At 37.2% G+C, this 13,579-nt stretch overlaps 1 protein-coding gene across 1 annotated transcript in view; it reads left to right on the top strand.

The window, feature by feature from the left end:
- Positions 1 to 13,579, top strand: part of NOTCH4 (notch receptor 4) — a 563,400-nt gene that overhangs the window by 199,351 nt on the left and 350,470 nt on the right. The gene's annotated exons all lie outside the window — the stretch shown is intronic.

The raw sequence follows: 13,579 nt of genomic DNA, 5'->3' as shown, positions 1-13,579 counted from the left end.
CAGCTCTCTGCATCAAGCACAATCAAGCACAATTTCCCTTAAGAGCACACAAAGAACATAGTCAATCCGGGGCTGATTTCTCCCTCTTTCTCCAGATCCCCAATAAGACTCCCTACTGGCACAGTTATAAAGTTGAGCTCTCAGCTGAGAATGCCCAAGCTAAAACCTCCAGCACCCTCTCTGTCCTGCCAGCTGCCTTAAGACCCTTACAGTGGTACCCAATATACTAAGTGAAATTAATATTAATACAAATGGTAGTTTGACCAAGTGCAAGGCTATTTGGAGTGGCCCATACAGTGTCACCAAATAAACATGCAAATACTCTCAAAGCTTAAATATCACTACAAAGACCAGCCACAATGAAAGGTTTAAATATATTTAATAATAAATAAAAAAAGAACAAGAAAATACTAAGTATATATTCACAGTGACATCAGCGTTCACAATCACAGGAAATATTTAAAATAACATTGAAGGACACACACAGACAAATAAAGAAAAACAATATCTAAGCTAAGCTTCACTATATTCCTGACTGAATCTAAGATAATGGGATAGCTTTCAGAATGACATCACTTCTGCTCATCTGACTTCTAGTTACCATGCAAACCCCCATTGCTGGAAGTGGGCAGAATTTAGCACCTACCTGTAAAAATACACACACAAGGGCTTTTGCTCAAATCTGTGGCAGGTGTTGGAAGTCATAAAACAATTTAATACTTTCATGCTTCCAGAGTAGTAATTAGTTCACCCCAAAGACAATACAGAAAGTTTCCTGGTACAGACTTTGTGTCTCTGGCTGCATTGAAACCTGTGTGATAGCATCTTTATGGCCTAGCCCATAAAATGATTTAATTTCAGATATATTTTAAAGTTTGTTGGACTGAGGTTAACCTTTTGGTTTCTTCTGTTAAAACATATACATTTAAACAGTTACAATAGTGCATATACATTTCTGTTCTCTCCAGTAGGGCACACTGTGGATACATTTCAAACATAAGCACTTTACAAATACCGTTTCAACACAAACATCTGTTCAAATCAGTTTGATATACACATGACATAGAGTTCTAATACATTTGTAACACAAGCATCTTGTATAAATCAGTTTGATATTCACAAATGACATATAATAATTTACAAAATTCTAGCTAGCTGTGCTGGAAATACCTCCTATCATCACAGTCATAATGGCTGCTTCATGAAATTCATCTGAGAACTCAGATAGCTCAACCAAGTGATGAAGTGATGGAGGTGCACTCCTATGCTTCTTTTTCCTATTTCCTTCTTCTGTGCCCAGATGTACCCAGCAATGTAATATTCATTTTCTTTTCACTTAAAATAATGGGTAAGTCATTAGGAGTGGTGATAGTGTCACTGTTCTTTATATTAATACGTAATATAGCACTGTCACACATTCTGTAGCTTAATCAAATACAGTAATCTATAATGTATGCTTACATTAGAGTTAATCAGTTAAATATTATAAGAGCATGTTTGTTTGATCCTGCAACATTTTTTTCTTCTTTTTGACTGTATTCATATGTGGATCTATTAATTATTTAGTTATTTATTTAATGTTTGTTGACTGGGAAAGTCCAATGGGCACATGCCCATTTTCAGCAGAGGCCTGGGGGAAATGCTTTAAAAAGAATAAAGGTTGATACAAATATCCTCTAATAATGCTTTATTTTAGATATTCATGTTATATTGTGTACATGATAGTGAAAAAAACTTCACATGACAGGAGAAGCAGTATTCATTTAAATGATTAATTTCAAACTGCACAAAAATGTATACAATTCAAAATACTTACGATCACAGGATCATAGGAGATTATTAGGCTATCAACCCAGAGGTTATTTCATGCCTAGTTGTTTCATCACAATGTAATACCATTGATACTCTAGTCAATACCCAGAATTGTATTTAGTAATGACTGCCCATGTCCAGGAGGGTCGTGGGCACTATTCCCAGTAAGAATTTACAGTTCTCCAGCCACTCATCCAGGTTCCTTTTGAATAGTGTCATACAGATGTTCTGCTTTATATGAACTGGCAGCCTATTCCAAAGACACAGCAGTAACTGGGAGACAAATCTGTCCCTCATGTGCATCCTATTCAAGTCACAGTCATATTTAGGTGCCTGGAATGGGTAGCTCTAGTCCCATTTGATTTATGGATGTGCAGCAAATTCATAAGGTTTGGGTTAGAGACTGTTCTGTAAGCCAGGCATAAGTCTCCCCTAAGAAGTCTATATGATACTGAATATAGTAACAGGGACTTCAGTTGGTCTGCATAAGGCACTTGCTGGAGTCCCTTAATCATCTTAGTTAGAAACCTCTAAGTTCTCTTCAATTTCTGCAGGTGCTTTGTATGGTACATGCTGAAAGGGGAGTTATACTCAATTATGGGTCTAATTAGTGATGAGTATAGATGGGTTATAACCTGCTTTGCTCTAGAAGCGATGCCTTTGCTAATCAAGTGTGCTATGTAGAAAGCCTTCCTTACTGCAGTAGATGAATGGTGGTCAAAGTCACACACACACACACACACACACACACACACACACACACACACACACACACACACACACACACACTCCAAGGCCAATAATAATACTGCCTTCATTGTGATGAGAAAGTTGAGGCACAAGCACCCCTCTTGGTAACATAAATGTCTACTCATGGATAGCCTGAATAGTGGTCTTAAGTCCAACTTGGGAGGTTTTATGGTCAGCAAACATGGGGTAAAAAGGATAAATAACAAAAATACTTCCAAAGAGTTTACCTTGGATAAGGGGCACTGGAAGACACTACAGTTGACAGAGGGAGTGGTGAGACAGGAACGTGCTAGTCCAACAACTCAGCTCTATATGTGATCAGTGATTACTCCTACTCTGGGTGTCAGTATTGAAATCCCCATACACAGTGAGTAGTGCATATTCTTTTTATAGTCTAAGGCCAGGTTGCTTTTAGTGAATTGGTTAAATAATCAGATATGCATGTGCTTTCTTTTTTTTAACTTGCTGACAGATCATCCCCTTTGGTAACCATCAGACGTATTTTTATCAATGTAGCAAACCCAAGGACCCTTTTCACCTCACATACTTGGGTAGTACACTGGTTGGTAGTGCTAGGATTTAAATGCCTCCAGTGCCAACCTGGTCTTCACATACTGGTGGCAAGCAGTTCTGTCAGTCACATTTAGGATGGCCGTAATGGGATCCAGACCTACATCAGTGGCAATACTCCATGACATTCAGTGACACTGTCAGCCTGTCCATTACATTTTGGTGGTAGTTAGTGAGAATTCTACAGTTTAATTAATTTAACCTGACTCAGCTTTGTTATCAAAGGTGTGTGTTTATCTTGACAACCACAAGGTAATAAACATAAAAGTTTAATTTTGCAAATCAATTATTTTATTTTTTATTCAGATTACTGAAAGGATAAGCAAAAAATGAGCTCTTCTAGATGACTATAAAGAGTATAGAGCAAAAAGAATCTAACTTGCCAATAATTCCAATGACAAGATGATAGCAGCTTTGTGTGCAGCTAGAAGGCAGCCTGAAGCTAGCCTAACTGTAGCTGTGAGTGTGCAGGAGGCAGATGAAGGATAATCTGCTTCATCCTAAGAGGCTATTGAGGCCCAACTAGGGTTACACAGATGGACATTTGAAATAAAGCACCTAGAAGTCGAAGCACTGAGTAAATGCAAATACTGGAGGCACAACATTGTCCATATGCTGAAGAGAAAGAAGACAAATAACACCAAGAAAAAGCAACAACAGACATCTTAAACTTCTAAAATAGAGACATCCAAGAGATCTCATCAATCCAGAAAGTATTCAGATATTCCTGCAGATTCTTCTTACTGCCAAAAACAAGTCACAGACCCTCATGTCAGTTTTGGATCTCAGAGGTCTAAATGCCTTCATCCCAATAGAAACATTTCATGTGCTCTCAGTGCCGTTGGTCTTTCTTTGTCTAGCAGTAGTAGACTAGATGTTATTTGAACATTCAGGACAGACAGTTTGATTTGCAAATGGCAAAGTAACCACAATGAGTTCTATTCTTCAGAGTTAGAGCCACTCAGTATCATTTCTGCACTCTGCCATTAGTCCTCAGCTGAGCCCTCATGATGTTGAAAAAATGCATCTCACATGAAACTTCAGGAAGCCAACGCATTTCTATACTTGATTGAATGGCTCCTAGATGACTAATCTCTATCACAAAGAATATCAGTGAAGGAGTCTGTGATCAATTCATTCCACTTCTAGGAATAATATTCAGCTTGATAATGTCACAATTACAACTTAAACAGCTGCTCACAATTCTAGGTTGCAGTTTGGATACAAAATAATACTGTGCAAGACTCTATGGACAGAATCCAGTTTCTTTAAACAAAGGTCTCATCTCTTCTCACATGTACAACAGCCACAGCATATCTCTGTCTCAAGATGCTAGGCCTCATCATAGTGACCCTCCCAATGGTTTATATGAGAATTCTTCAGAAAACCATTCAGGTCCATTGGCCTCAGAATGTAGATACTCTTCTTCACCAGAGTCTTATTTATCTGGTCTACAAACATCATTTATGTTAGATGGATCAAATTATCTTCTCCTTCAGCAAGTCCTTCTAGCTGCCTCCCTGACAGACAACCATCAACATGGACTTGTAAACCTGTGGTTTGGGGAGGTGCATTTCAATGGGCAGAACTTTCAAGATGTTCATATGTCATTAAAGCTATACCTAAATATAAACCATGAATGGGAGGAGCCTTCTTCATCCTCCAAGCCTTCCAAGGCTCCATCCCAGTGGAAATTCTCACAACACAGGCAGACAATATAACAAACATATAACGCATCAACAAGCAGGAGTAATTTGTTGTCAAACCCTATGCTAGGAAGCTGTAAGAATATGATAATCAATGATTTCTGGCAACTAATTCCTTATTGTTATTCACATCCCCGGGGAGTATAATTCACTGGAGGATAAGCTCAGTGGATATCTGTGCTGTCACACAAGTGGGCCTTCAGCCCTTCAGTGGCGCAGAAAATGTTCTGGAAATTGGAAAATTTCTGTCACTAGTGTAGCATTTTTTGTCTCCCTTATTCCATCACCAGGGAATGTCACCCAGGGATTCTGTCACCCACAGGCTCCCATCTGGACTCCTCTACCCTTCCCCCCATTTCCAGTGATAATAGAATTAATTCAGAAGTCAACAAAACAGTCAGAGTCATTTCCCTTAGCTCCTTACAGGTCTGGCAGATCTGGCTCCCCCTGCTGTTATCGCATCTTCTAGAGAAGTCACTGTTCTTGAGATCCTAAAGAATGCCGTTCACACATTCATTAGACAAGACTCACACAGACATCTAATCCTTACATCTAGTCACTTTACTTTCTCAACTTTCCTTTTAGAAAGACTGAACAAGATTCTGTCATCCTCTATAAAACCCTTACCAAAAACTTAGAGGAAGAAATGAACATGTTTTCTCCTTGCACTAAAGAAAATTGTTGGATTTCTTTTCCACTCCAACTGCTGTGGTTCTGGACAGCCTTGCAGATATGTTTTAAGCAAGGCTCAGTTTTCCAAACATTAACTGTTCAATGTTTAATGTGGTGTAACCAGCAAACTTAAAGCTCACAAAAAGTTACCATGGGGTTTGCCACCAATATGAGTCATGTCATATTTTTGCTCCCCACATTAAAATACATTTAGCTGCCATTTCAAACTTTCATCAGTCTCAAGATTCAATTCATTAGCCTCACTGAAAGTAAACACAGTCTCCCTCAAAGGCACCTCTTTTGCTGAGGCTTCTGCTCTGAGATCCTGCACCTTATGGGACTTGCATTTCATTCTGTTCAAATAGCTCTGCCTCATGTTGAACTCACTGGTTCTGCAAATTTAAAGTCTGTCACCTGGCAGACCCATTTCTTTGGTAGCCCTTCATCAACCAGAAGGATTCCCAAACTACTACTACTTCTCTGGACTCTTCTTATTTCCTGATTCATAAATCAGAACGTATTTTAGAACTAACCTTTTCTTTATGCCTTATTCAAATTCTGGGGAGTACTTGCTACACTGCAGAAGCATAAACTTCCATTTATATGTGGACAGAACTAACTCTACACACAGTCACACATCTGTTTGTTTTGTTTTCTACAAACATCCTAATCAATAATATGTGTAAGATTACCTTTGTAGAGGGCTTTATGAATGTGTTGCATTTTACTATCTTAAATAGAATTAACAATTACCTTAAGTTACTTGGGGTCAATTCTACTAGAGTTTAACCACCTCAGTTGCCTTTTTCAAATATGCAGTTTCTGATGATGTTTGTGCAGTGGTAATATGGTCTTGTTTTAATGACTTCACAAACCATTATAAGCTTGATATGATATACAGATCCAGTTCTTCCTTTGGAGCTACTGGTATAAATGTGTGACATCATACTCTATCACCCAGTAGAAAGAGGTTCAGACTCTGTCCTATAAGTTACCAAGAATGGACCTACTTTTGTCCAAAATGAAAGTTAAGTACTTTCCATAAGATTAGATCCAGTAGAGCAGGTTCATTTTTGGTAATGTCCTCACCCATCTTCTTCAACCTTGAGAAAGAAGGTTTTATGTGTTCTTAAGATGGCTATCATTATATTTGGACAGGGAGAGTTATGCAGTATATTATGATATGAGGTAGGAACTTAGCCTTGAAAGTTTTATGTATAGCCTTAGCCCTATGAGTTAGCAAGGATGGACTTATTCAATGAGATGCAGCATTCTGGAAAGTATGTAATTTTCATTTTTGATAAAGGTCAAGCCCTCTGTCACCCTCATGTGGTATGATCTCACAGTCTCCGTATTGACAGGAAATGAAGTCAGTGAAATGTAACATCTGAATCAGAGGGATAGTGCACATGGATGTACACGCTATATGCACAAGAGAATGACTTGCCTGCATATAACTATGTTCTCACCGGTGATTTCTAAGCTTAAAGGCAAACTAACAAAAAAGCAGGGTGTTTTCTAAAGAAAATTTCACTCTGCTCTTTTTAGTCTTTTAAAATAAATTACTTTGACAATTAGGAGAATAAAAGATCTCTTTCTATTTGTAGATGTAGATGTGATGCATAACTCTGTCTAACAGACTCAGTTGCAACTATTTGCCAAATATCTTTAAAAAGACATCCTTTTTAGCTGTGCACATCAAATGCTAGTTTTTAACTGTGCACATCAAAATCTAGAAAAAGAAGAGAGAAACAAATGTAGTACTTCCATATTCAGGGAGAGTTTAACACAATAACAACATCCCATTAAATATAATCAGAAGCAAGATATAGTCATTAGTTAATTTCTTTGTGAACTATACTAAATAAACAAGGAAAACGAATTTTAGCAGCAGCCAAGGAACTTTGTTCTGTTGTTGTCACATTATTAACCAGTATAAACTTTCAAAAGTCACCAGCACCAGTTAAGCAATGAATATTGCTTCACTCACCCATGAGGTACTGTAGGACACTAACCAACAAAATTATGAATGACAAAAGCCAGATACCAGAATTGCAGAACTGATAAAATCCACAAACTGCAATTAATATGAACATGTATCTAAGGCCTCAGTGCTTATATAATACATTTCAGTCATAAGAGGACAAAGACACAGCACACTGCTGTGATTGCATTTCCTTATCATTTATTTTTATTTTTTTTTTTTTTCTGAATTTTGCTTTTGCCATATTTGTGCTTGTGGGGTCAGGTTTTCATCCAAGTTTGATCTTTTCAGGATTCCATCTAAACTCTATTCACCCAGGATCAGTTTTGTATGTACGCTAAACTATTTTGCTTTAGAACTTGTGACAGATCACATAACAAGATATAGCCAAATGTAATAATGCATATCATGGACAGTCATGTTGAAATGTAGCTGATAAGAATAATTGTAGTGACAAATTACACGCCTCAATACCCACATCCTACTGTAAAAAACATATTTTCTGAGAACAATGAGAAAAGGGTACTTCCAAATCCCGCTGAAGGTGATGAAGACAAAAATGTAGAGCAACAACGTGTAAGGACTTCAGAACACCACCACAGCAACTTAATTCTTCAGATTCAAAACAAACGACCAAGTAAAAACAAGTGTTTTATTAAAAAATAAACACTCAAAGACAAACTGGATAAAATCCAATAAGCGGTTTCTGCTATTCAGCCTTCATCAGATCGTAACGCTTATTTCTATGTCATAATTTAAAAAGAAGAAACTATCCAATCATCTTTCTGATTCTAAAATAACAATGAGGTTAATAGCCAATGGTTGTGGCAAAAATTTTAATTTCTTATAGGGAGAGAGATAAAATTAACAACCAATCAAAAGATCAGGATAAACTCCATTTGGTGTTGTCAGAACCAATCAAATGGTAGTAATAACCACCAATCGTTGTTCGCTACCTCTCTATGTCTTTTTCTACATCATCCATATCAACTTCTATATTTAGTAAACAACCTATGGTGTTGACTCTTCATTGTGCTTAACAACCAATGAAGCAAAGGGAACACATCTCTCCTTCATAGGTTGTTTATGAGAACAATCGTCCAATGTAAAGTGCAATAGAAATAGTCTCCAACAGCCAGTAGGAATTCACAGTATGTCCTACTTGTTACAACACTGCAGAAAACTACCAGCCGTCAGCCAGCCCCTTATCAAACAAACAAATAAACAAGCAAAAGGTTACAGTCATTATGTACAGGACTCCTACATTTCAATTCAGGGGTGGCTGCAAAAAGCCGCTTTTCTGAAGCCCATGAAAAGATATATTCCTATTGGCAGTTGGCTTTTTCATTGACCTATAAGAGACTGACTTTTGTTTACATTTTCGAATGACGAGGGGCTGATGTAGATGGCCAGTCGTTTTCTGCATTTAGGCAGGACACATTGTGAATTTCTATTGGATATTGGTTATGTTATTGACCAATAAGAGATTGGCCCCAGCGTGCCATATTTGGAGAATTGCTCTCTTAATTGACCTATAAATGAGAGCTGGGCTCTCTTTATTTTACTGGCTGCTAAATGTAATGAAGAGCTAATGCCATAGGTTGTTAATTAAACATAGTTATGCTTCTGTTATTTAACAGGTGATGAACCCCTAGGGATGATTGATGTTGTTGGAGACTTAGTTTGCGCTTAAGCTATACACAGAGATTTTTGAGGATTTTGTGATTTTATATTTTATTTCATTATTATTTTTTGTGGGTTTGAAAAATTCTGTTGGCAACTGTCACCGCGTTGAATTAAAGGAGTTATGTATGTTGCGACAGCTACCATTAGTTTATTTCTTTGTTTGATTACGTTTTGACAAGGGGTTGATGCTTATGACTGTTTTTTTGTAACCTTACAATAAGCAGGATACACTGTTAATTTTCACTGGCTATTGTTTCTGTTATTGATCCAATAAGAGACTATTTCTATTGCACTTTACATTGGACAAATTGTTCTCATAAACAACCTATGAAGGAGAGATGTGTTCTCTTTGCTTCATTGGTTGTTAAGCACAATGAAGAGTCAACGCCATAGGTTGTTTACTAAATATAGAAGTTGATATGGACAATTTAGAAAAAGACACAGAGAGGTGGCGAACAACGATTGGTGGTTATTACTACCATTTGATTGGTTCTGACAACACCAAATGGAGTTTATCCTGATCTTTTGATAGGTTGTTAATTTTATCTCTCTCCCTATAAGAAATTAAAATTTTTGCCACAACCATTGGCTATTAACCTCATTGTTATTTTAGAATCAGAAAGATGATTGGATAGTTTCTTCTTTTTAAATGATGACATAAAAATAAGCATTACGATCTGATGAAGGCTGAATAGCCGAAAGCGCTTATCGGATTTTATCCAGTTTGTCGTTGAGTGTTTATTTTTTAATAAAACACTTGTTTTTACTTGGTCATTTGTTTTGAATCTGAAGAATTAAGTTGCTGTGGTGGTGCTCTGAAGTCCTTACTCGTTGTTGCTCTACATCTTTTCTGAGAAAGGCTTTGATATACTGGCATGCATTCTGGGCAGTTTCAAGAGCTTCTAAAATATTCAGTATGTGAACTTCAAATATTAAGAGTTTTTTTTTTACTTTTCTTGATTATTTTCTTGTAGTAATACACTTTATGGGAAATTATTTATGTAGTAACAAATGTCAGTTTTAAAAATGGAAAATCTAATCCAGGTTAAGCAGATATGAGACTTGTTTGCCAGCTTAAGAGTCATTTTTTAAGTTAAATATATCATATATTTCCAGGTTCACCATGCCACAGATATTTTTATTACTATTCATTTGTTTTCCAAACCACTTGTTCTGTTGACGGTCACAATAATGGCAAACAGAGCACTGATGACCAGACCTCCTTGTCTCAAACAGTATTTAACAGCTCATTCAACTGGATCCCCATGATGCCCCAGGCAAGCAAAGATGTGTAATCTGTCCAACATGTCCTGGGTCTGTCACAGGAACTCTTTACAGTGGGCCATATCTGGTGCATCTCCAGTGGGAATGAACTAGGGGTTTGATCCCGGTCCAAATCATATCATCTGACTCCACTAGACATGGCAGATGAATGGTTATGTCTAAGCTTGTGTCACTGTCACAGAGAGTGAGCACAACAACACAATGAAGTCAAATGACAGAAGCAGGAATACAACTCTGTTTATTGTGCAGTACCAGCTGCAGTAAAACCAGAAATAATTAAAAACATAGATTAAGCGCTTTCATTCCAAAAGTACTCAGGACTTCCTCAGAACACTGAATGAAAAACCCCAACACTAAAATACTTGCTTAATCAGTCAATTATATCATTAACCAATTAGACAATAATTTAGTAAGTATTTTCAATGCTTGACAACTGTTATAATGCTTAAAACTTCCAAAATATAATTAAAATGGCTAAAATAACTACTACATAATACTCTTACCCTAAAATATTTTTAAGTTTTAATACACTATTGATGCTGACGTTTTTATTAATCCCAGGAAAATGTGTGGCATTGAGTCTTAACTGCCACTTCAGTTCACAATTACTCAAGTTCTCAATGAGAAAGACTCAATGCCACAAAATATCCTGGCAAGCAAGTATTTTAGTGTTCGTTTTTTTTTTCATGCAGTGTTCTGAGGAAGTCCTGAGTACTTTTGGGATGAAAGTGCTTAATCTATGTTTTTAATTATTTCTGGTTTATTGCAACTGGTACTGCACAATAAATGGAGTTGGATTGCTGCTTCTGACTGTCATTTGTCCTCTACAACTGGTTCTTAGTTTGTTCATGAGTGAACCCCATGAAGTCATCTCATTTCTGTTAGTTCATCTGTAATCTCATCTTTTTGGTCCCTATTCAAAGATCAGAAGAAGAAAAGAGGTTGGGAGTATATATTTAATGGTACACTAAAATCTTCCTCCTGTATGTGTGTGTGTGTGTGTGTGTGTGTGTGTGTGTGTGTGTGTGTGTGTGTGTGTGTGTGTGTGTGTGTGTGTGTGTGTGTGTGTGTGTGTGTGTGTGTGTGTGTGTGTGTGTGTGTGTGTGTGTGTGTGTGTGTGTGTGTGTGTGTGTGTGTGTGTGTGTATGTATGTGTGTATATCTGTCTGATTGCTCCCTCCTCTTAGTCCACTCTGACTAAGTTGGTCCTAACCTGATCACAGAGACAGTGCTGAGAAGCCTGTTTACATGATGTGGAGGGAAGAAGCCGTGACTATGGCCCAGATGATTGAATGAAATTTAACAGCACTGATGGTAGTGGGGCTAAGTGGAGAGAATAGGTTCAAGCAGCTGGGGGGAAGAGAGACAGCCTGGCCCACTATATTGGATACATCAACTAAATGATAAGGAGTCAACAATGGAAGGATTGAGGACCAGCTGATGGTGATAAGTGACTTGGGTACAGCTGAGTTAGGGATGATGTGGGTAGGAGCATGCATATCAAATCCCACCCAGGAAGCCAGCCAGGAACCTACAAGGAAGTAATAATAGTAATGGGGAGCAGACCCCCATGGGACCACTACATTGTCCCTTTCTGTAATGTTTGACTATCACCTCCAAAGGAACTAAGGAGGCTGATCATGTCCCTGAATGGGACTGTATAGGCTGTAGGGCCCTTGCACAAGACATAAGGTAGGGATACAAAAATATATTTCTAAGGCAGCAATAGTATTCAAGACACTCCACCAAGACAGGGTCAAGACTCCCAAAGATGATGTTAAACACTTTGTTTTTTAATTTCAAATCCCTGTTTCTAACACACTGGTAATATGCTACATATATTTTTTAATACCTTTATAACATGCATTAATATAAAAGAAAACAACCATATTAACATGTTTCCAGTTACATACATTAATATCACAAATGTTCTTTTTATAACTATCCTCAATCCTACATTAACAAAATTGCTTAATCCTGCCTTCACTTAAACCTCAGTCATCCTCCAGAACATTATTCTGTAAATATTGTTTCCACAATTTCCATTTATTTCTATGTAATTTGCTCCTTCCCTTTTCTAACAATCCCATGTCCAGTTCTTTTATCTCTGTTAACAATATTCAGTACTTCAAATACAGTTGGTTTAATTTTGATTTCTGTTTTCTAGTAATATATTTTTTGGTAGCCTATAGAATTAAACTTAACAAGGCATTACTATAGCTAGGTAATCCAGATTCTGTGTCCCAACTCAGAAGAACTATTTCCTTACTTACACCCATTTTCTCACCCAATATTTCTGACAGAATACCCAGCAGGGAATTTTTTAAAATGTGACAACTCATTATACTCCCAAAACATATTTTCCTAATTACATCTTTCCTCCCCATCACATCTGCAATATTTGCCATCTAGCTGAGGAGAAATTCTTTGGAGTCTGCTTGGAGTCTAAAAATACTGTGAAAACACTTTCAAGCAACAATCCTAAGCCTTCTAGACTTTGTTGCATACTTGGGAGCCACAAATATGTCTTCCAATTGTTCTCTTGTAAATTGCTTATCCAGTAGCTCTTCCCAATATTTTTAAACTGATTGATTCTAATAGCTATTGTGCAATATTTTACATGTGCCTATTTATTAGCATCTTCTGTTCTAGATTTAACTAAAATGTCTACCAGAACAGGTCTTCCACTTAACATTCATCCATTCTTTTATCTTTGCCTATACTCTGATATCAATCCCTAGTACGGAAGGCAGTCTATAGCCTGCAATACAAATGTTTTCTTAGCCTCATCCCATTCTGTTACATTTCCCTCTCTAGTTATTTGCCCCCAATATCCTGGTTCCTTTGCCAGTTTTCTCCAGCAAATTTCAGCTCTCTCTTGCCTATTCTCTGTACCCCTACTTGCAGTCATACTTATCGGCAAAGCCTCCTTTCTCCATTCTCTTGTTGGCTTAGTTCTTAAAATACTTTCTGCTACTTTATGAATATAATATTCTATATGGCTGTTGTTCTCCTTAAGGATCTGCATCCAGAATCCCACTCTTTCCTCATTTCTTGAACTTTCTTTGTCAACATCTCTAAATATAAAACAAATAACAAAGGGGAGAGAGGAAGAT

This window comes from Protopterus annectens, chromosome 9.part0 (genome assembly GCF_019279795.1).
Source record: "Protopterus annectens isolate FY-2018-M chromosome 9.part0, PAN1.0, whole genome shotgun sequence".
NCBI classification, from domain to species: domain Eukaryota; kingdom Metazoa; phylum Chordata; order Ceratodontiformes; family Protopteridae; genus Protopterus; species Protopterus annectens.
Note: the sequence above shows the minus strand (reverse complement) of the source record. Positions and strands in the feature narration are given on the sequence as shown.